General features: G+C 35.7%; 1 pseudogene; it reads right to left on the reverse strand.

The window, feature by feature from the left end:
- Positions 1-4,774: 4,774 nt before the first annotated feature.
- On the reverse strand, positions 4,775-5,131 carry LOC101340091 (elongin-B pseudogene; annotated as a pseudogene).
- Between the last annotated feature and the right edge of the window lie 773 nt (positions 5,132-5,904).

Genomic DNA, 5,904 nt, shown 5'->3' on the forward strand with positions numbered 1-5,904 from the left:
TAATTCACTGGCAAAAATTCATTAATTTAAATAAAAGCTAGAAAGTCCATTCAAACAATGTCCTTTTTATAGGGAACATATCAGGGAAGGAAGGGAAAGGGAGGGAGAAGGAAGGAAGAAAGGCAATGGATTTATGTATAAATATTATTATTACCGAGTTATTTTTATAGTACATTGTACAACATATGAATATGATGCAACATTTAGTCTGAGGAAAAAGGAAATGGAAAATATTAGATAAAATATGTCTAGGCCAGTACGCCCCAAAGTGAGTGTCTGACAAAATGATTTCTTGGTCAAAAATGTTTGAGAAACAACTGCAATGATATATATTTCTTCAATAGTCACAGTGGATATAGTAGAGGTTCTGAGAGGTGCTGCAGTATAAAAAAGCTGTCTGAGTTTGTTTCAACTCACATTTCAAAAATACATTTGACTAGGATAACTTTGTTTCCTTTAATACCTGTTAACAGCCTATGGCACTAGTGTTGCATATTTTGGGAAATGCTGCTCTCAGTACTTCTGCAGAACTCACCTACAAAGTCTAACTCTTTTAGAGATTATGCACAGGAAAATGTGTCCAAGGGTAGAATTACCTACAAGAAAAGCAAAGTTTATAAAGGGAATTCTTAACTCTGAAATATTCACGAGTGACAGATGAAAGAATGAAAATCTCATTTGGGGAGTTCCCAACTCCAAATATGCTCTATTTTGCCCATAACTGAACTTGAAGTTACAAACTCAGCCTTTAGAATGCAGTAGCATCAAAAAAAAAAAAAAAAAAAAAAACCTTGCAGATAGTATGCTCACACTTAACAACATTCTATTTCCCATTTTTGAAGCTGTGGACATGACTGAAACCCACTTATGAAAACTGTAATTCCTGCTCAAAAACTTTCTTTGTTATCTGAATTCCACATCCTCTATTCCAATCACACTGCTTAAATCTCTCACTCTAAAATTAGCAATTACTCCCTTCTGATTATTTCTCAGACTCAACTCCCTCAGTGTCTCAGAGGCATTTGATAGTGTTGTTCATTATCTTCTTGAATGCATTCTGCTCCAGGTCCTCTGTGCCACATCATTCTTATTCTCCTCCCACCTCTCAGATTACTCTCTTGATCACTGTTTCCTGATCCAGTGATTTCACTGCTCCTCTCATGTCACAAATCCCAAGTTCTAATCAGATATTTATTTTCCTTCATGTTCATTCCTTTAGAATCCACACCTAGTCTCTACTTACTAACGACCCTATTGCTCTATGTAGCAACATTATTTTTTTCATGTTTAAAATATAAGTGTTTCTAGTGCTTTGTATGCATTTGCTTTCCACTTGTCATGACATTTTACATATTAAGCATCAACCACTTATTAATTTCTTAGAATATGTCACTACCCTGGCAGGCACTATAGATGCAATGTTGCTTGAACTTCAAGAAACTCATGATTTAACATGAGTTAAACATAAAATTTAAATAAGTTGTATACTACAAGTTCAAGATGTTTAAGTTGTTATGGAAGGAGAAAAGGAGTCCAGAGAAGCATGGGACAATATTAGAAAAGGCTTAAAAGGAGAGGCAACATTTGAGATGGGTCTTGAAAGATAAGTTGAAGGTCATATGAGGCATAATAGAAAGAGAAATATTATTCCAGGCAATAAATATTCATAACTTATTTAAAGAAGTGGCAAGAACTTTGGTGTGCCTGTGGGGTGGGGGGCAGGGTTTATGTAACTTGTTTGGGTTTGGAAGGGTTGTTAGGAGATGAGACTGGAAAGATATTGAGCCTGGTTTACTATGGATCTTGAATGACTTGATAAGGAGTTTGGACTTGACCCTGAAGGTGGGATAGATGATCAGAATTTGAGCAGCCAAGTGCATAATTAGGTCTATATCCAAGAATGGTCATGCTGGTAAGAAAGAGGTTGGAAAATAGAGGATGGGATGAAGGACATGAATATTGTCTCCCACCAAAGCTTTCCTTATTCTGAGCTCTTTACTTAATTCCAGTCCTCCTGGGTGACGTTATGACATTTTACTACACACACACACACACACACACACACACACACACAAAATTTAGCAGTAACTACTTGTTTCTTATGACATCAAAATTAAGCTCTTTTGTCTGACTTTCAGTGTCTGCTATAGACTGAATGTTTGTGCCCCCCAAAATTCATATGTTGAAACCGAATCCCCAAGGTGATGATATTTGGAGGTGGGGTCTTTGGGAGGTGATTAGGTCATGAGGGTGGAGCCCTCATGAATGGGATTAGTGTCCTTATAAAAGAGACCCAGAGAGCTCCCTCACCTCTCCTACCATTTGAGGACACAGCAAGAAGATGGCCATCTTTGAGCCAGAAAGAGTCCTCACCAGATACTGAATCTGCTGGCACCTTCACCTTGGACTTCCAGACTCCAGAATTGTGGGAAAATAAATTTCTGTTTATAAGGCACCCCATCTGTGATATTGTTGCAGCAGCCTAAATGGGCTAAAACAGTATACTTCATGTTTCCTCAAGGACATATTATCCTGCATATGCAAGTATAGTCCTTTTCCAAATGCCCAACTTTTTTTTTTTTTCCATCAACACCATCCTCACCTTTATCCCATAGTCATTCTAACTGAACTCTGTTCTTCTTTGCTCCTCCTCTCCCATTGAAAGATCTTCTTCATGGATTCAGATCAAGCCTATTCAATTACAAATGCAAACCCTCTCTTCTCCCACGAAGTCTTTCCTGGAGACTTTCTTGCATCTTGCCCTTGCTCTCACTGGTATTTTTCTTTTCTCAAATGCTTTGGTATATTCTGGATCTCACAATTCTTGTATTATCTTCATTACTTTTACATTTAAGTCTAATTTCAAGTAACATTTTTGTTTCTTGAGGATCAGGACTATGTACCTATTATACTCCTGAGTTTTTCACTTTTTAATGAACAAATTACAAATGATCAACATCCTAAAATAAATATACAAGACTCCTGTTAGAATGTTGTTGTAATGTTGGTTTCAATGCAAAAATCTGCAATAAGTAAAATAATGTCTAAATTTATTGAGCATATATTATATGCAAAACACTAGCATATATTATATGCAAAACACTAGCATATATTATATGCTTGGTGTATTTATGTGTAATACTCATAATACCACTAGGTGTGTACTATTATTGTTATTATTATTAATATAATAATCATAACCACCATATCCATATAAACTGAGAGATACTTTAAGTAATTGCTCAAGGTCACTGATTCATCCATCCAAGCAATACATTTTTATTGAGTTTTTATAATGTCCCAGGCATGGTTCTTAGCACCTAGGAAGTAACAGTGGACAAAATAAAGTTCTGTCCTAGAAGCAGGGCATTTTTCTTGGGGAAATAGACTATTAAAAATTTAAACATTTTAATAAAACAATTTAACAAAGGATCTTATAACAATATTTGGTAGAGTGATACATGCTATAAAAATAAATCAGGGCAAGTGCATGCAATGCAATTGGTAGGAAATCATGAAGCCAGCATAGAAAGGTAGGTTGTCAGACTCTAGATTCCCTGTAATAAGTCCCCTACTATTGTTAGCCTCAGGTACAACTTCATTATTGGTATTTGAGCCCTGCAGTAATCTCTCCTCACATGTATATTCTAATGAAACTCAGGTCTCATCAACATCAAATCTATGTTCTAATCAGACAAATATACTTATCTTCAAAAATGTACTCACCATGGCCTTGTGTTTGGCTCATGCTATTCTTTTAGTGTATGCACACACTTACACACACATACATATGTGCACCCACACAGAGTCTTTTTTACTTGAACTCAGATTCAACTTATTCTGTAAAACCTTTATTGTCTATTGAAAGAAGAGTTGCATCTTCAATTTTGTTGGCAATTTCCATTATATATACTGTTATTCTAGGCAATTTATAAATAATGAAAAGAGAACAATATGTAATTTTTCAAACACTGAAGAAATATAACTTTGGATCTGCCTTTTTGTAGCATCTGCATTAACAGTGATTTTAAAAATTAGCATACAAAATCTGAAAAATTCTTTGAAGTATTGAACCTTCTGATTAAGATAAAACATTGAGGACAAATACAGATTTGATCTGCATGGTGTTAATTTAACAGCATTAAATTCAAGATAACCCTTAAACCCTTGTGTATTATTATTTAAATTTTATATCCTCCAATTCCCCCAAAATGAAGAAATAAATTAAAATCGTTCTTTATGTCATTTCAACCATTAAATGTTTAAATACATTTAAAAATGATGACTCAGTCATAATGAAGAAAATTTTTTTCTAAAGAAAATGAAGTGAGTGTATTCATAGCTAAATGGGAAAAAAAAAAAAACATGTTTGAGAAAAAGCAAAATGCTGAGAATTCATATAACATTTGCACCATCTCAAAGTAATCCTCCAGTGACCTTGCCAATAATATTTACTCTGAACAGCCACACAGGGAAAGAACGGGCTTTTCAATATAAAATAGTATTCATTCTGTTTTTTTATATTTCTAACAATAATAAAGGGTCAGAAACAGGCCTTGGCTGAAATGCTGATTGCTACTCCTGCTTTCCAACACTTTTCCAACTTTAAAATATCATTTAAAATACAATTTGTATATTTTTGTAAACTGCAGAGCTATTCTATACTGTACTCAGTAGGAACTAGTATATGTTGTTAAATCTGGTTATTTTATTATTCTTTTTTTTTGGACACCCAAATCTCTTTTATTGGAGGGGGGCAGGTGGTGGTGGGCTCTCACTGCAGAGCTTGTTCATTAGCACTGTTTCCTAAGTCCTGCGGCTTCATCACATCTGGCAGCTCGGGTGGGCTGGAGAAGGGCTCGATGCTAAGGACTTCAAAGGCTTCATCTGCCCTGAAGGCTAGCCCCACAGTGGCTGGGGCCTGAGGTCGTGCTCTCTGGCTGGTGAAGCCACACTCTCCCAATGTCTTTCCGTGGTCCTGAAGCTGGTCGTCCTTGTACAGCTGCTGCTTGTCTGGTGGCCACTTGAGGATACCCTCAATGATGCGCTTCAGCTCGAACAAGGTGTCCGAGTCCTTGGCGTCTGTGAAGATGGTGGTCTTGTGGCGTTGGATCATGAGGAACACATACATCACGGAGGCTGCCTCTCCCCCAAGTCCGGCAGATTTAACCAGAAAAAGAAACACAAATAACAGTTAGTAGTTAAAGACTTTAAGTTGCTGCTATTACAGATATAATACAAATTTGTTAGGGCTGCCCTAACAAAGTACTGCAAACTGAAATTTATTGACCAACAGTTCTGGCGACTAGACGTTCAAAATCAATGTGTTGGTGGAGTTGGTTCCTTCCGAGGTCTGTAAGGGAAGGCTCTGCTCCAGGCCTCTTGCCTTACCGTGTAGATCACCATCTTGCGTCCACATGATGTTTTCCCTGTGTATATGTCTATCTCCAAATTTCCCTTTATCTTTGATAAGAACTTGCCTTAATGGACCTCATCTTAATTTGATTGCCTCTTTAAAGACTCTTTCTCCAAATAAGATCACATTTGGACATATTGGGATTCAGGATTTCAAAATATAAATTTTGAGGGGACACAATTCACCACATAACAGGCACTTTCCTCATTTTTATTTGAAATATTATTTACTATTTTATTTGTTTATTGTCTAAAATATATAGATTATAAAATATGTATTTGGAATAGTATGTGGATGGTTCTTCACAATTACATAGATTTATCCAAATTGGAAAGGAATAACTTAAATTGCCTCTGTTTTCAAATCACATGATTTTATAGAGAAAATCCTAAAGACTCCACCAAAAAATAAAATTTGTTAGAAATAATAAATGAATTCAGTAATGTTGCAGAATACAAAATCAATATACAAAAATTAACTGCATTTTG

This window comes from Tursiops truncatus, chromosome 1 (genome assembly GCF_011762595.2).
Source record: "Tursiops truncatus isolate mTurTru1 chromosome 1, mTurTru1.mat.Y, whole genome shotgun sequence".
NCBI lineage: Eukaryota > Metazoa > Chordata > Mammalia > Artiodactyla > Delphinidae > Tursiops > Tursiops truncatus.